This window comes from Ovis canadensis, chromosome 13 (genome assembly GCF_042477335.2).
Source record: "Ovis canadensis isolate MfBH-ARS-UI-01 breed Bighorn chromosome 13, ARS-UI_OviCan_v2, whole genome shotgun sequence".
NCBI lineage: Eukaryota > Metazoa > Chordata > Mammalia > Artiodactyla > Bovidae > Ovis > Ovis canadensis.
Window position 1 is genome coordinate 38,646,575 of NC_091257.1, and position 19,640 is coordinate 38,666,214.

Here is a 19,640-nt window from a genome sequence, read left to right on the forward strand (position 1 = left end):
CAAAGGGGTCCTTTTCAACTGTAGACATTTGTTGTGTGGATGTACCATAGTTTATTTTCTGGCTCCTAAGTAACTATTGATGGTTATTTGGGTCTAGCAGTCTTAAACACAGATGGCATGAACTTGAAATAGAATAGGCCTGAAACAAAATTTAAGACATACTACTAATTTTTTTTTCTTGAAATCATAATTGAAGTCAGTGGGAAAAAAGCTCCACAAAACTTCTGATAAAGTTATCTATTGCTGCTTTAAATATTGCTGTCTCTGGGCAAATGTTTATGAATGAGATTTGCTCTTTTCATGTTTATTTCCCTTTGTAATAGAACAAAGCAGAAATTTGTAATAAAACATTTAAAATAAAACTTCATGGTTTCTTCTGGTTTTGAATATTTTCTAAGTATCTCTCTGGTCAACATATAACTTTTTTTCTATTTCAGTACTAATGTTAAAATTAGTTAAAAATTGTATGTCAAATATTTTTATTGCACATTTTTCATCCACTTGATTGCCCCAAAGGATAAAAAGTAAGCTTTGTAAGCATTAGTATAAGGTTGTTCTTCAGCCTGGCGGACTCTAGACCATTCGGTCGCAAAGAGTTGGACATGACTGAAGGGACTTAGCACACATGCACAGGATTCTTCAGGACAGTTTATGTTTTGGGAAACATATAATAAAAACTAACAGAAAAAAATGAACACCATGTAACAGATGTGTCTAAAACCTTTCTCACATGATCCCTACAAATCTGCGAGTTAGAAATTATTATTCCCTTTTACAGATCAGAGAGAGAAAATATGATGCCTACAGTTAGACATAAACTCAGTTTAAAAGCCAGGATTCAATCCTCTGCAGTCTGTGTGCTTGTCCAGTGCTTCACCCAGACTCTTGGGCAAAACTGATTGTACATGGCCTCTGATCATTTATTTTTTGACCGTTCATCACAGATAAATCACCTTCTTTTAAATTAAAAAAAGAAAAATCATTTTGCCATCTTTTAAATTAAGAAAAGAAAAATCAGTTAGGGTTTTGTCAGCTAGCCAGGGGCCTAGGTCAGCTATCTCTCTTTTTTTCTCACCCTCAGGAATAACACAGCTCTGAAAGCAAGTGATACATATTAGACATCTCTAAGAGGTCTTGGTTTCTAAAATGTAATAGTGGAGTAACACACTTTTGTAGACAAACTATTGCCTCTTACCAAGATAAAGGTAGAGAGAAGCAGAGAAAATCACTCTGGAGCACAATATCAGTTCCTTCCACAGAGAATCTAGATCTGGAGTGATAAGTGTGCCACTGAGTAAAAGAAAGTAAAAGAAAAACGAGGTAATTAGAATCATATCTCCAGCTTCGTAGAACACAACCATATTACAACAGTTTCCTCTTGACAGAAATACACTATCATCTACCACTGGGGGTTGTCACTTGACACAGTATGTTTAATAGAATTATGTTGGAAAAGAAGCTTAAAAGGGTGGGGGAGGTCCTGTGACTCACATATTGGAAAAATTTTTACTATAAAGTAGGTCATCCTCTTGTCTAGGTTGTTGACATATTTTGTGAAGTGTTTGTGCCCTAGGGTTTTCCTTCCCCTATCATTGGTCCATCTGCCTCTTTCTCTCAGAATTGGAGAAGTAATTGGATCTGAGGTTCTCAAAGGGCTTCCCCAGTGGTGTTAGTGATAAACAGCCCGCCTGCCAATGCAGGAGATGTAAGAGACGTGGCGGGTTTGATCTCTGGGTCAGAAAAATCTCCTGGAGGAGGGCATGGCAACCCACTCTAGTATTCTTGCCTGGAGAATCCCATGGGCAGAGGAGCCTGGCGGGCTACAGTCCATGAGGTTTCAAAGAGTCGGACATGACTGAAGCGACTTAGTACGTACACACCCCAGGGTGTATCCAGCAGATCAGCTTCACTGTGGGGTAACTCTGGGCAGGGAAGCTGTGAATGCTCCCTGTGCCTGAAAAGTTAGGGCATTCATTTGAAAAAAATAAAGTCAAAAGAATGTTAATGGAAAAATATAAATTTTTTCATGGGTAGGGCAGGCTCAGGAAGAAATGGATTCCCTTGAGTGGTGAGTCTTGTTTGCTTTTAGATAATCTAGGAACCCATGGAGAGAGTGAAGTTACCTTCCCAGATGCTGATCCCAGTACATCCCAACTCTTTAGATGTACAGACCTCTTCCAGTCGAGAACTGCTTCAACCTGCATGGATTCCCGTATGTATTAACTTCAGAGCAGGTCCAGGAAGGTGAGAGCTGGGACACCTGGTGGAGGAACATCCCATTCACCTCAGTCAATCATGGGCAGAGACAACAAACTCCTTATAGTCTGGGGACAGTGAACCACATGTACTTGAGAGAAGAGACAGAGCTGGAGAAGTAAAAGTCTTTTCCCCAAAGACTGAGTTCAGAGACTGAAAGCAAAGCACGAGCCAGGGCCCCAGGTATGACTTGACAGTGAAAGTGTTAGTCACTCAGTCCTGCCCAGAGACTCTCTCCTCTGTCCAGGGAATTCTCCAAGCAAGAATGCTGGAGTGGGTTGCCACTTCCTTCTCCAGGGGATCTTTCTAATCCAGGGATCGAATCTGTGTCTCCTACATTGCAGGCAGATTCTTTACCATCTGAGCCACCAGGGACCCTAAGTTCCAACAATACAACTTAATTGGAACTGACATACTTGGGAAGAAGCAGGAATGAAGCATCTATTTGTCAGGATGGGCATGGAGATCACGTGGCTTAGAAGCTGGAAGCTGTGGGGCAGGCTCCTCAGCTTAACAGAGATGGCATGTTTGGGAACTAGCAGCCTCTTTCAGACCAGGGTTCAGAGAGAGGACCAGCAGAGACAGATTTTCAGAGAAACTTGGATATGAGGGAGACAGAGACAGAGAAATGCGTAAATCTGCACATTTTATAAGCTGAGCAATTCCCAGGCATTATGCATGGCTGGGAGATATTCAGGTTCTGACTTTGCAGAATGCCAAGACCATGCTGAACACTTGGAGCAATGGGTAGAGATTCCAGAAGGGTTACATATTAGTAGTAGAATTAAATTAGTCTCTGATTAAAGACTACTCTAGACATACCTGAAAAAAGCTAAAAAGGTGAAACTGACTTGCAAATAACTGCCTGTAATCAAAACAAAGCTCACCACCCTTCACAAAAAGAAAAAAAATTCAGATACTCAACAACATAAACTCACAATATCTAGCACCCAATAAGCAAACCAGTTAATACAGGGGCAAAAAGTAGAAAAAGGTCCAGAAATGATAGCAATGATGGAATCAGCAGAAAAAGCCTTTAACACCCACTATTATAAATATGTTCAAGTATCTAACAGAAAGCAGAAACATAGTGAGGAGAAAAAACGTATATTTAAAAAGAATGAAATGGAATCTCTCCGGCGAAAAATACGATATATAAAATAAAACATTTATTGGATTATATTAGCAGTAGATTAGACATTCAGGGGGAAAGAAAGATCAATGAACTTAAAAGCACTGGAGAAAAGAAACCACCCAAACCGAAACAAGAAGAGGAATAAAAGGGAAAAAAATGAACAGAGTAGGAAACTATTTAATATATTCAATGTCTTGTAACAAACTATAATGGGAAATAAAAAATGGGAAGGAACAAAGTGTTGACACCCTGTAGGACAGCGAATATCAGATGGTCCAGATTCCTGTAACTGGAGTATGGAAAAAGAGGGAAAAGGGGGAAACAGAAGTCATCTGAAGAAAAAGATGACTGAAAAAATCATAGCTCCCAAATTTTCAAACCAAATGAAAAAAAATCATAACCAAATTGTTGAGAAACCATGATAAACGTATAATATTAAAAGCAGTATGAGGGGGACTTCCTTGGTGGTCCAATGGCTAAGACTCCATGCTCCCAATGCAGGGGACTGTGTTCAATCCCTTGCCAGGGAACTAGATCCCACATGCCAAAACTAAAGATCTGATGCAGACAAATAAATATTTTGAAAAAATAATAAATTAAAAAATCAGTATGAGGATAAGAGGTGGGAAGACATTACATATAGGAAGAAAATATATATCACTGAATCATCAGAAAAAATGCAAACTGGAAGACAAACAACATTTCTAAAGTGATTAAAGGGGGAAAATGTTAACATGGAGTTCTAAATCTAGGAAAAATATCTTTCAAAAAGACAGACAAAAATAAAGAAATGTTCAGCAAACAGAGAAATGGAAAATTAATGGGTATCAAAACCACACTACAAAAAGTATTAAAGAAAATTAGTTCTCCAGGCCATTGAAAGATAATCCTTAATAAAACTAATAAAGACTCAGATCTACATGAGGGAATGAAGAATACTGAAAAGAGTAAATATGTGAGCAAATATTAATGAGTTTTCTGCTTATTCAAAAAATAATTGACTTTGCAAGACAAAATCACTGAGGACATATCTGTGGTTTTTACCACGTGGAGAAATCAAGTGTATGATGATAAGAGCACGAAGGATAGGAAGGGATTAAGTGGACTCACACTCTGTGTGCAATGCTGTAATATTGTTTGAAGGTGGACAGTGACAAGTTAAAGATAGAAATTATAACCTCTTAAGCAGTAGTAACATTAGGGAGCTGGGTAGAGGCCTATGGGAAGTCTGAGTACTTCTGCAGCTTTGCTATAAGCCTAAAAATTATTTCAAAATAAAATGTTTAAAAGAATATATATATATATATATATATATATATATATATATATACACACACACACACGGTGCATTTGATACAGTATACGTATCTCAAAAAAATTGATTTACCAAATGAAGATGCTATCAAGGATCCCATTTTGTCTCCTCTGTGTGTGTCATAGAGTCAACTTCATTTTCAGGGTGTTTCCTGTAATGGTCTCAAGACTTCTGCCAGCTACAACTGGGACTGCTAGTTTGATCATGTCTCTCTGGGGTGAGGGCAAGCCCCTTATAGGAAGTTCACACAATTCTTGCACAGAGAGCTCCTAAACATCTCTTCTTATATCTCACTGCACCAGCTGGATCACATCTCTATCCCTGAACCAAGCCCTGTGGCTTGGAAAATAGGATATCTTGAAAATTTCCAGTCAGTTCATTGGTTAAGACTCTGAGCTTCCAGTGCAGGGGGCATGGATTCAATCCCTGATCAGGAAACTAAGATCCTACATGCTGCTCAGTGTGGCCAAAATAATAAAATTTTAAATATTTATCATAAGAAATAGGATATTTTGAATTACTAAAGCCAATCAGGGCTCATCCTGGAGCTGAGGGTGAGGTTAGTCATGGGGAACTAAAAAGCCTCTTGATGAAAGTAAAAGAGGAGAGTGAAAAAGTTGTCTTAAAGCTCAACATTCAGAAAATGAAGATCATGGCATCTGGTCCCATCACTTCATGGGAAATAGATGGGGAAACAGTGGAAACAGTGTCAGACTTCATTTTTGGGGGCTCCAAAATCACTACAGACGGTGATTGCAGCCAGGAAATTAAAAGATGCTTACTCTTTGGAAGAAAAGTTATGACCAACCTAGATAGTATATTCAAAAGCAGAGACATTACTTTGCCGACTAAGGTCCATCTAGTCAAGGCTATGGTTTTTCCTGTGGTCATGTATGGATGTGAGAGTTGGACTGTGAAGAAGGCTGAGTGCTGAAAAATTGATGCTTTTGAACTGCGGTGTTGGAGAAGACTCTTAAGAGTCCCTTGGACTGCAAGGAGATCCAACCAGTCCATTCTGAAGGAGATCAGCCCTGGGATTTCTTTGGAAGGAATGATGCTAAAGCTGAAACTCCAGTACTTTGGCCACCTCATGCGAAGAGTTGACTCATTGGAAAAGACTCTGATGCTGGGAGGGATTGGGGGCAGGAGGAGAAGGGGACGACCCAGGATGAGATGGCTGGATGGCATCACTGACTCGATGGACGCGGGTCTGAGTGAACTCCGGGAGAAGGTGATGGATAGGGAGGCCTGGCGTGGTGCGATTCATGGGGTCGCAAAGAGTCGGACACAACTGAGCGACTGAACTGAACTGAAATCTTGCTACTGGGAAAATTGGCGTCTTGTTAGAACAATGGTAAGAAGAAATATATGTTGGGAAGGCAGCTGGGAAGATATGGCTTCTGAGTTGCTATTATTAAAATACATTTGAATTTCCTAACCTAAGAGGTTCCAAAGTCCAATCATCAGCATTACTTCACTACAGGTATTTTATTATTCTACTTGCTTTTTCCAGTCAGAAAAATTTCCAAAGAATTTGGATGGGCTTACAATTGATAGTACCATTTAGATAAAACATCAGATAAACTCATCTCAATGATTTTCATGACCTCCAGAAGATGCACCATTCCATTCTCCTTCCTCCTCCCTCCCCTACTTGACAGATTCTTTTTCCTCCCTTTTCCCTCCTTTTCTTATTTTGCCCACTCTTTTTGTTCTGAACACCTTGTTTACAGCGACACAGGTAGAGCAATCCTTGCGTCAAGTGCAATGTCAAATGAAATTTGTTTGATAGTCCAGCTGCTTTCAAAGAGTAAGTTCGTCCTACCAATGCTGAGTCTTTGGTTTTTCCAATGGCTATGAAATGACAGAGGATGAGAAGGTTGGATGGCATCACTGACTCAATGGACAATGAATTTGAGCAAGCTCTGGCAGATGATAAAGGACAGGGAAGCCTGGCGTGCTGCAGTCCATGGGGTCACAAAGAGTCGGAGACAACCAAGTGACTGAACAACATGAAATGTAAAAGCGGTTAGTGTCAGGGACTTCGCTGATGGTGCAGTGGTTAAGACTTTGTCTTCCAACGCAGGGAGTGCAGGTTTGATCCCTAGTTGGGAAGCTGGGAATCCCACATGACTTGTGGCCCAAAAGCCAAAACACAGAACAGAAACAGTGTTGAAACAAATTCAATACAGACTTTAAAAAACGTCCACCTCAAAAAAAAAAAAAAACTTTAAAATGGTTATTGTTACACATAAAAAGAACAAAAGTTCTAACTGCGAGCTCCTTCAGTGGGACTGAACAGGTCAAGGGGGAGAAAGGCGCAAAGAGAAGAATGCATTTATTGCCAATCTTCCTCGCTCTTGCTTACTGTATCCAATTTTCTCATATCCTTCATTGATAGATGTTTCCCCAGTGACTCTCATGGGAGAAAACTGTCATTTTTCTAAGCCTGCTTAAGTGCTTGACTTTACCGCTTAAGTCTAGCCTTGACTGAGTCTAACACTTTGGGGACAAATTTCGATTTGCCCAGGAATAATCAGTAACAAGTCCCAGAGTTTGACAATAACAGTAACACACATCAAATAATGTATTGTCTGCAATTACATTTCAGTTAGCATGCTATTATATAATTAGCAATTTTTAGATTACTATAATAATCAAAACAGCATATATTTTGATAATGTGCTGATTACATGGCCCACAGAATATCTTAATTCTTCAGGAGATGCTTGTCTTTGAGCATTTTTAAAATTCATACAGTGGAAAGTCAGTGCATCCAGCTTCTCAGCTGCAAACCACTTAACAAATCCAGCGTGAATTTAAAAAATGCCAACCCTGCTATCTGAAGAGCCTGCCATTGTGCCAGACTCTGCTGATGGAAGAATGCTTTTCACAGCTTGAATATCAATCCTGAAAAAATGCCCAACAGAAAGCAGAAATAGCAGACAAAGGGGAAGACTATAAACCCAAGAAAGGATGTATTTATTTCCCTTAGCCATGGTGGTTTGGACAATCATTCTCTGAACACTGACTCTGCACATGTGCCCATATTAGATGTGTTTCTTTTACTATTTCTAACATGAAAATATTTTACACTATTCACTGTTATTAATTCATAATTCAGTTGAGTGTTAATTTTTTAAAAGGCCAAGTACAATGTGTATAAATGTAACCCAAATTTACAAATCAAAGTAAATAATTATTCTTTTTCCCCCTAAAACATAAAATATTCTGTGATATTTCAATGGGAATTGGAAAAATTAAGTATGAGTGGGTGAAGTCAAGATCTGTATTAACTGATCCCATACCCAGCCCAGCGGGAAAGTTAAGAGAATCTATCTAAGAGAATATAGTGCGAGCTACGTACATGATTTCCTAGCAGCCATATAACACGGCAAAAAGAAACAGGTCAAATTAGTTTTAATAATATATCTTATTTAGCCAAATAAATGTAACCTATAATCATAATACATTTTTAATAACATATTTTGCTTTTTTCATATTATGTCTTTGAAATGCAGTGTGTATATCACTCTTAACAGCACACCTCAACTTGGACCAGCCACATATGGCTGTTGGACACCACACTGGACAGCCCAGCTCTGCCCAGCTCTGGTAGATTCGCCAAGGATTGGATATCTGCTTCTCAGACTTTTGGAAGCAGATTAGATGAATGGATTTTTAAAAACTAAACTTCTTATTGACATAAAATGTACAGAAAAATGCACAAATTCCAAGTGCATTTTCATGAAGAACATGGCTGTTTAACTAAAGTCCAGATCATGAGATGGAACATTAAGAAAACCACAGAAAGTCCTTCATGATCCCCTTAGAGCTTCGTTTAATATCAAGACAAATACGAAGACCTTGTTTTCCTTCCCTCTCTCCCTGAACTGGACCTACATATATAACCAGGAAGAGATACTGCCGATGTGCTGAAAACCAATCCTTGGGTGCTGAGGGTATTGTCATTTGTGGCCATGAATTGGATTATGGACTCTCTCAAATATGAAGAAATCCTCATGGGATCATGCCAGGAAAGCAAGCTTGAGAAAGCAGAACATCCCTGACTACATTAAAAAAAAATTGGCTGTATCGATATTTGTCCAGGCTCTCCTTTAGTTTCAAATATAAGATGATTTGGACTCAGATAGCTTTTTAATATACTTTTTTTCTTCACATGGCCATTACATTGAGAGTAGGGTAATGATGAGAAAATTATTCTGTTATATCAACTTTCATGGAGTTTGTGAATACTGTAAACATTTTTGATCAGACAAAATTTTCTCTTGGCATAAGAACTGGGTATACAACATATGCTCGGGAAATACTTGGCGTAACGAGGAGCATGAGAGGCCAGAGCAGGCATTCAAGCATTTAATGTATTTTTTTCTGGGAAACAAAAAAAATCTGGAAGGCTACCTCTGAGATTTACAGATGTAAAGTCTTTCTAGAGCCAGATTAGGGGTAGGGAGTGGCACAGAAAGGGTCAAGGAGAGGATAAGCATGGATGCAGGGAAGCAAATGTGGGCAAGCAAGAGGTTAAATCACACATCTCAGGCTTCCCTGGTGGCTCAGTGGTAAAGAATCTGCCTGCCAATGCAGGAGATATAGGTTCAATCCCTGGTCTGGGAAGATACCACATGCTTCAAAGAAGCTAAGCCCATGTGCCACAGCTACTGAGCTGAGCTCCAAGTGCTCGGGCGCTTGGGAATACAAACCACAACTATTGAAGCCCACGTGCCCTAGAGCTGGTGCTTCGCAACAAGAGAAGCTTCCCTGGTGGCTCAGATGGTAAATAGTCTGCCCACAGCATAGGAGACCCAGGTTCCATCCCTGGGTCTGAAAGATCCCCTGGAGAGGGAAATGGCAACCCACTCCAGTACTTCTTGCCTGGAGGTTTCCATAAATGGAGGAGCCTGAAGGCTTACAGTCCATGGGGCTGGACACGACTGAGTGAGTCTCACTTTCACTTTCACAGTGAGAAGCTGGCGCAGTATAAGGAAGAGCAGTCCCTGCTCCCTGCAACTAGAGAAAAGCCCTCGCAGTAAGGAAGACCCAGCACGGCCAAAAATAAATAAATAATAAAAGTATATTAACAACAGTCACGCATCTCTGTCCTCTGCTTTAGGACCTTCTGCCTGGGACAAGAGAGCTGCCACCTTAAAAGCTCTTCCCAAGCAGAGAGCAGTCTTATCAACAGCACAGATCAAAACGACTCTCCCAGGAAATAGAAGGCCTTGCTCCCGCTGTGAGCCTAATGTCTCTCTCTTTCTTCCTGGCACATCCTTCCCGGCAGGGTGCCTTTCTTTGGGGGAAAAAAAGTGTCTAGGCTATTTTCAAGCACCTGACAAATGAAGAGCATAATGAGAGCCGGTCGACCACAGAGCTATTTAAGCGGTTAAAGATAGAAAATGGTATTGGCGAAAACCCAGTCTTTCCATAGCTTAGCGACTGTTTTGTCATAACCTATTCTGAAGAGAGTGAAATCATTTTATAATATTGGTGTCGAGGGAAGGAGGCTGAGGATTCCACGTTGTATCATTTGTTCTATCTCACAGAAAATGATTTAACCCCTGATGTATCTGAACGTGATGGAAGTCCGTATCATCAACAGGGCCTTGGGGCTTCTCCAGGAAGTGGGTTGGCAACACTAGATCAGCCAGGGAATGAAACCTTTCTAATTCCCCACAAGACTTTTGGAAAAGTTGCTGTTTGATTGAGTATCTCTAATATACTCTTTGCCCACTTGAATCAGGGCATTCAAACATTCAGTAATAAAATAAGTTAATATAACCTTAATAATTATGTGCAAAATAGATCCCCTCACTTCCCAGAAAAGAAAACCACAAGACAAAATAATGGGAGTTCTAAATTCACTTTTTTTTTTAAAATTCAGCTTTGTTGAGGCTTGACATATGAAATTTTAAGATATTTAAAGTGTCCATCAGGGAGATTTGATGGGCTTTCCTGGTAGCTCAGCTGGTAAAGAATCTGCCTGCAATGCAGGAGACCCAGGTTCGATTACTGGATCTGGAAGATCTGCTGGAGAAGGGATAGGCTACCCACTCCAGCATTCTTGAGCTTTCCTGGTGGTTCAGCTGGTAAAGAATCCATCTGCAATGTGGGAGAGCTGGGTTCAGTCCCTGAGTCAGGAAGATCCTCTGGAGAAGTGAATGATTACCCACTCTGCTATTCTGGCCTGGAGAATTCCATGGACTGTAGAGGGGTCGCAAAGAGTCAGGCACGACTGAGTGACTTTCACTTTCACTTTCAAGGAGATTTGATAGATGTCTACATTATGAAAGGGTCCTCTTCATCTAGTTAATTAACACCTCTTATCACCTCACAAAAAAGGTCAGTGATCTAACTGGAATCATAGTACACAGCTATTTAAAAATAATTTACGTTTTATTATTTATTTGTTTGGCCTTACCCAGTCTTAGTTGTGGCACTCAGGATCTTTAGTTACAGCATGCAAACTTTTTAGTTGCGGCATGTGGGATCCAGTTACCCAACCAGGGATTAAACCTGGGTCCCCTGCATTGGGAGCATGGAATCTTAGCCACTGGACCACCAGGAAAGTGCCAGTATACAGCTTTTAAAAATTGGCTTCTTTCATTTAGCTACATGCGTTTAAATTTCCTCCATGTAATTTCATGGTTTGATACTCTGGGAAAGGCAAAACTGTGGAGACAGTAACAAGATTAATAGTTGCCAGGGGATTGGGGGAGGGATGAATAGGTGAAACACAAGGGATTTTCAGGGTGGTGAAAACTATTCTTTATGATAGTATTAATATGGTGGATACATGTCATTATACATTTATCAAAACTTAGAGAATGTACAACACAAGGAGTGAGCACTAATGTAAATTAACTTTAGTTAATAATAATGTATTCATATTGACTCATCAGTTGTTAGATATGTACAAAATAGTAACAGTAGGGGAAAGAGGGCTTTTATTTTCTAGTTCTTCATGTAAGAAACTTGAGAGTTGCCACTCTGTACTAACAATAAGCAAAAACATGAACAGACTGAGGAAAAAAGAGTCAGTGATAGCTACATGCTGCTGCTGCCGCTGCTAAGTCGCTTCAGTCGTGTCCGACTCTGTGCAACCCCATAGACGGCAGCCCACCAGGCTCCCCCGTCCCTGGGATTCTCCAGGCAAGAACATTGGAGTGGGTTGCCACTTCTTTCTCCAATGCATGAAAGTGAAAAGTGAAAGTGAAGTTGCTCAGTCGTGTCCAACTCTTCAGGATCCCATGGACTGCAGCCTACCAGGCTCCTCCATCCATGGGATTTTCCAGGCAAGAGTACTGGAGTGGGGTACCATTGCCTTCTCCAGGTAGCCACATAGTTACTGCTTATATTTAGCAAAAGAAGTGGAGATCTAGTTCTGTGAAGGCAGTTTTCAATGGCAGCAGGAATTTGATCACCAGATAAACACAGACAATGCCTAAAACCCACCCATTTCCATTACAACCCTCCTTAACTTCCAGCCTGAGGAGGAAGGAGAATAAGGAGAGAAAGATGGTGACCACATGTAGAAGAAATGATGAAGTTCTACTTTCTCTGGTTCTTCCACCTACCTTTGGTCGCACCTTAGCCTTTACTTCCTGATAAAACTCTAAAGGACTGCTGTATCTAAGCAGAGTACATCGCTAAAGTTGTACTAGAACTTTTCTCTGTGCACATTCTTCCCTAGGTAGGCTTATCATTCTCGTGAATTCGGATACCTTCTATATACCAGCAACTCCTTTATCTATATATCCATGGCACAGATTTTTCTTCTGAGCTTCAGATACATAAATACAGCTTCATAGTAAACACCTCCAAACACATGGTCTATAGGTACCGCAAATGCAGCAAGTCCAGTTGAGCCTGGGCTGTTTCCCTGACAAACCTATTCTCTTCCAGAGTTCTCTGACTCAGCAAATGGCACCTGGTTGCCCAAGTCTGACATCTGGGAGTCATCCATGACACCTCCCATGACCATACTCCAACTTCCAGTCAATCACCAAATCATTTGGCTTGCAGCTCCTGCAAATCTTTAAGTCCATCCACTTTAGCTCAAGGTGAAGGGCACAGTTCCCCAGACTACCAAGTCTCCCCAAGATGTCTGACACCAGCCAGAAGTTTGGGGGTTCTTACAGCTACCCTCACTTCAGACATATATATATATATATGTTAGTCACTCAGTGGTGTCTGACTCTTTGTGACCACATGGACTGTAATCTGCCAGGCTTCTCTGTCCATGGAATTGTCCAGGCAAGAACACTGGAGTGGGTTGCCATTTCCTTCGCCAGGGGATCTTTCCAACCAGGGATCAAACCCAGGTCTCCCGCATTGCAGGCAGATTCTTTACCATCTGAGCCACCAGGGAAGTCCTTCACTTCTAGCTGCCTACAAATACAGGGGTCCCCACAGATTCCCTCAGGTTTGATAAATTGGTAGAATGATTCAGCAGAACTCAAGGAAGTACTATACACATAATTATAATTATACAATTTTATTATAGCAAAGAGCCAGCCAAAGTAAGAGGTGCATGTGGCAGAATCTGGGACTGAGAGGGCTCCAGATTCAAGCCTCCATTTCCACGTTGGTGTCCAGAGATTTTATGGAGGCTTCAGTAAGCAGGCAAGTTGATTGAGTTGTGGTCCACAGGGTTAAACTCAATCTCCAGCCCTCTCCCCTTCTTGGAGTATCACATGGCTCAAAGTCCCAACCCTCTAATCATCTGATTGGTTCCTCTAGGGTGGACAGTCCTCACTTCAAGACTTTTGATGTATTAAGAATCCCCACACTGAGTCATCCCTTAGCATAACCTATCAGAATGCCCACCACGAGTCATTTACTAGCACAAACTGTTAGATGTGGTTTGAGGGGTCACACATTCCTATTACTTGGGACATTCCAAGGGTATAAAAGTTAGCTCCTAAGAGCAGGGACAAAAGCCAGACTTGTGTCTTGTTGACTGGTTTGATCTCCCTGCTGTCCAAGGGACTCTCAAGAGTCTTCTCTTCAAATTTTCTATATTTAAGCTTTTCACAAATGTATATTGACTAAACTAAGGAGGCTTGACTATAATGATGATATTTTTCTAAATCTTTTTTTAAAAAATGGCTCCAGACACTTTATTTAGAAAAAAATAACTAAGAAAGGATTTGGTGATAACAGATCAAGCTCACACCTAAGCCTTATTCTATGCCTCCCAAGCCCTAGAAATAAGACAAGATAAATATAATAAACCAGTAAATTCATAACTACTGTAGAAAATAAGAGTAACAGTTGAACAAAACCTATGAGGTTCTTCTAAAGTATGGAAAGCAGACAGGTCCAAAATTTTAAAACCACAGCTGGAAATGAAAGAACTGCTATAAAAGACCATTTATGAACTGAGAGAAGTATTCCAGTGTATCAGTTAGGGAAGTGGAGAAGCAGGACCAGTAGTGGAGATAGCTATATCCCTATGTACAAAGAGATTTATTACAGGAAATTGGTTTACCCATTTGCCCAATTGTGGGAGCTAGTTTTGATCTCTGTGAAACTCTATGAAGTTATGGTCTCTGTAAAGTTATTAGCTCTCCTGCCTTGGAGCCAGATCCATGCAGGTGGCTCAGCCTTCCAAATAAGGAAGGCCTCCCAAATTCAGGCCCAAGAACACTTCTTCGGTCAAGATCACAGTCACCAGCTGCCATTGGAAAAGCCTGAGCTAGATCTCCTTTTCTCACAATAATCATGTATTGGTCATGTTGCTGTTCAGCTGCTCAGCTGCGTCTGACTCTTTGCGACCCCATGGATTGCAGCACACCAGGCCTCCCTGTCCTTCACCAACTCCTGGAGTTTGCCCAAGTTCATGTTCATTGCATCGATGATGCTGTCAAGCCATCTCATCCTCTGAATGGATCTTCTGCCCTCTTTTCCTTCTGCCTTAAATCTGTCCTAGCATCAGGGACTTTTCCAATGAGTTGTCTGTTTGCATCAAGTGACCAAAATCCTGGAACTTCAGCTTCAGCATCAGAACTTTCAGTGAAAACTCAGGGTTGATTTCTCTTAAGATTGACTGGTTTGATCTCCTTGCTGTCCAAGGGACTTTCAGGAGTCTTCTCCACCACCACAGTTCAAAGGCATCAATTCTGTGGTGTTCTGCCTTCTTTACCATCATGATCCAGCTAAAATCTCTGGCTACTTTGGTTAAGAAAGCCAAGGAAGGATCAGACCCAACAGCCTGGTCTCAAAGTACTAACTTTACAGCTGACCACAACAAGCCAAGAGGCAAGCTCAGAGAACTTCTCCTACTAATGCACTGGTTTTCTTGGGGAGCCCCCAAACCACATTATGTTCAACGTAGTTTATTCTGGCGCGCTTGATCTGGGTTGTATTTTAGATTAACCCACTTATTCTCAGTTCAAGGGATCCTTCCTTAAACAGACACAATTGTTCAACTTCTTTTAAAATACAAGCTGAGTGCCAGAAGCCAACTAAGGGAAATGTCTTCATGTCCAGCTGTTGCTCTGACAGCAGTTCTTACTGTGTATTTATAGGCGCAGGTTACACATTTCATGTAGAGGGCTGAGCAGTGGTGGAGAAACCGTTCTGGGGCATCCTTCACAGAATGAGATGTTATCTCAATGGATTAGTTGTCTCAGACTTTCTTTAAGTGGGATGCATCCTATTTTTCCTCTTAAACCTCTAACCTCTAACAAATAGGCAGATATCTCCATATTGCAAATTATAGAAACTTGAGTTCAGAGTCCAAGAATGTAAAAACCAGACTAAGAACTGAATGACTACTACATATGGAACCAGTCCACGAAGTTAAGCTGATTTTAAAGGCTTCAACTCAAGTACACAATGAGTGATGTTTACTTTGAAACTCTATCTTTGGAGCTTTTCAGTGATCTTTTTTATGGTGTGGCTGCCTTTCCCATGAGGGGATCTTATTTGTCGCAGTGGGTGCTTAGTAGCATTACCCTTCTGAATGGCCAGCAGGGTTCCCCACTGTTTCACAACCATTTGCAGAACAGTGTCAGTCTCTGGGGCCCTTCATGTTTTTCGCCTCTGGTACAACAAGACAAATGCACTGAAATTGTGCCAAGATTTCTCTGCAACCCTAGTATGAGATAAAGAGGATTTACAGGCAAAGAACTCCCTTGAAAAGCAGCCAAAAAAGCAGATAACTTTTAAATAACACAATGTGGTAGAAGAAACTGCCTTGTGGCAGTCTACTGTGGAGAAAAATAGCAACTGTTTACAGTACATGTTGGCAAACTATCTGTGTGTAAACCCTAGAAAAGGTGAAGGGTTACCATACTGTTTCTGGGTTTCCTTTCACTGCTAACACTGAACTGAATATTACAAATAGAAGTTTACATTTTTTAGTGTGTATCTTTAACCACACTCAACTGATTTACAACAACCAACTATCTAATTCAATTTGAATGGAAATGAATTCAAAGAATATATTAAAAGGAACATATTATGATAAATTACCTCATATTTTATAGATGTATTACACTTTTCACTTTAAGAGATAAATAACAGAGAATTGCTTTCTTTTACTGATGGTCTCTTTTCTTTTTCTATATAAAATGATTCATCCTCAGATTTCTCTAAATAGTGAATTCTCAATGTTCTCAAAGTATAATTAGATTTCCAAAATTCTTTAAAAAAACATGTTTTCTGGAACATTTCTATTGAGTCAAATGAAGTTTGTTATGCCAAGACTCTCAAGTCATTAACATGGGAGATTCAATGGTGTTATGAGGTTTAATTAATTTCCAAAGCCACAGTACTTATGGATGAAGCATGACAATCACAATACTTAAAGACACAGATTTTTGTTTTATTTTTTTGTTTGTTTTGGCCACGTGGCTTGTGGGATCTTAGTTCCTCAACCAGGGATCCAACCTGGGACTCTGGCAGGGAAAGCTCAAGTTCTGACCACTGGACCTCCAGGATTCCCAAGACACTGATTTTTAAACATACATAATATGAGAAGACAAAATGTCTAGTAGCTATGGAAATAGCTATGTTAGCCATAACAGAGACCAGGGGAGAAAAATGCTTCAGTCTGAAGATCAGTAGTAACCCAGATGCAAAAGAATTGTTGACTCTGATAGGGTAGGAAAAATCCATCAAGATCTCTCATCTTCCCTAGTCCTCATTTTTATTCACCTACAATGTTCTGATAGTTAATTTGTTGCCCAAGTACCTTAATACCAGGAAAGAAAGTTCACTGATTTAGGGGAGCTGGGACTAGCTCTTATTATATTGATAAACTGTTTAACAAACTTATTTGATGAGTTCTCCACATATGGATAATGTCAAGTTACTGGACCCAGACTGTTGGGGACAAAATCCTGTAAGTCCAACATGGGGCTGGTCAGAAGACTTTAGATCAGTGGTTCTCAAACCTTTCTACAACATAGCAGATTTGGGAAATAATGAGTCAATATGGGGCTTGGTGAAGAAAAATTATCAAATTATGTATATTTTGCATATTTAAAATAAGAAAAAATTAGTAGAAATATTAGTATAACTTTTAAATGAAAAGTTGCATTTGTTTCTGTGAATATTTCACAGACACACACACACACACACACACACACACACACACTTCTGATTTGCAGCTGGAAACTGCTATATGTAATTCCTGATCTAGACCTTTCATATTCTTCATACCTTGGTCAGCATAGTTATGATTACTTAAGGAAAGGCAGCAAATAATAGATGATACTTTTTCTTTAGTGAATAAAAACTGCTTTTTTGCTCTTTATCAAATAATCTGATCTTTAATATTGCAAAATTTTACTTCATAGGTTTATAATTTTTAAGCATGAAAACTCTTAACTTTCTTTGACAAATGTAACATTGAAATAATTTACAATAATGAGTAGATATTTAATCCTTTAAAATGTTTTCATATTATTTCAAAGTTTTAATGAAGGTTTTCTTCTAGAATAAAGATACTGCTCTACTCATCTCACTAATTTTTAAGGATTTCAATTCTAACACTTGCTAAACATCAGTGAGTGATCATTTTTTCCTTTGAATTCATGAATGTTGGCAGTGTACATTATAATATTTCTTGTGGTCCTTCCAATCTTGGACCAGGCTCATTAAGATGCTCAAAATTTGGTTAATATATTTTTTAAGCTAACAAACCAACCTTCAAATTTGCAAAGAAAGAATTATTTTATACCAGCACTTACACCCAACATTTCAGTTCTTTTAGCTCAGAAACTCTTGGTGAGAATATTAAAGCTTTACTCTTCCAGCAACTTTTAAGGATACAATACAGTATAGATAACTATAATCATCATACTGTACATCGCATCTCCAGAACTTACTGATAACTGAAAATTTATACCTTTTGACCAATAGCTTCCCATTTTCCAGGGTCCTTCAGCCCCTGGAAATCATCATTCTGCTCTGTTTCTATGAGTTCTAATGCTTTCAGGTTGCACTTTTAAGTGAGATCATATCATATTTGTCTTTCTCTGTCTGACATTTCACTTAACATAATGCCCTCAACATCCATCCACTTTGGCATAAGTGGCAGGAGTCCTTTCTTTTTTATGGCTGAATAATCTTCCACTGTACACAGATACACATTTTCTTTATCTGTTCATCTGCCAGTGGACTCTTCAGTTGTTTTCATGTCATAGTTACTGTGAATTATGCTCTGCAGTATTGCTTTGAAAGTCATCTCTGAATGTTAAGCCTAGAACCTGTTTGTCCATTCTTAGACACAATTCTCTAAATCCCTACTTCCCTGCTAACTAGAGTAGAATGTGTTGTCTGCAATGGAACCTCAAATGACACAGTAATTGAAACCAGAAGTAATTATTGATCTTAGAAGCTCAAAGATATAAATCTTGGACTAGTTGGTTGACTTGACTGAATTTGAAAATGGCAGATTTGCTTACTTTGAGAGGATGTCTTATTGGGAGTCACTTGTGGTCTCCTAGAAAAAAGTACCTATTGGAGACAGTTTTGATAGACCAAGGGGCTACTGCTATAGCACAGTGTGGTGGACAAAAGGGCTGCAAGGGATGTGGAGTGGGTGAAATACTTCTAAATATATATAGTGATTCTGAGACAGAAAATGACAATTTTAAGATCCCAGTAGAAGCCATGGCCAGAGAACCAAAGAGGGCTTACTACAGACAAACAATGACATTTTCTCTCTTACAACCATTGTCTGGATTCCAGTTTATGAATGTACTGAATTCAGAGCCTCACCAGGCTTCTGAGAAGGCCTAGAAGGAATGACCAACTCAGTAGCAATAAGCAACCCTAATGTTTAGATTATGGTCTCTAAATTTCATTTTCCTGGACCAGGGCAGACAATATTTCCAAACTACACATATGATAAATAACTTGTAACTAGAATATATGGCCTTCCCAGGTTCAAACTCTGGGTCAGGGAGATCCCCTGCAGAAGGAAATGGCAACCCATCCTAGTAGTCTTGCCGGGGAAATCCCATGGACAGAGGAGCCTGGTGAGCTACAGCCCATGGGGTCACAAAAGAGTCAGATATGACTTACCAACAGCAACATCCAGAATATATAGTTAATTCTTACCACTCAATAATAAGACAAACAGCCCAGTTAAAAGTAGAAAAATATTTGAACAGATACTTCACAAAAGAAGATACTGAAATGGTTGGTTAACAAGTATGGAGAATCAGCTTATCATGATTAGTCATAAAGGAAATTCAAATTAAAACCAGAAGGAGATAACACTACATAACCAAAGGGATAACTAAAACTAAAAGGTTTGACAATACCAAGTGTTTTAGGGCATAAAGCAAATGGATCTCTGACTCATTGCTGATGGGAATACAAATATAGCATAGTTCCTTTAGAACACTGTTTGGCAAGTTTTGGTAACATCAAACATACACATGGCATAAGACCCAGAAA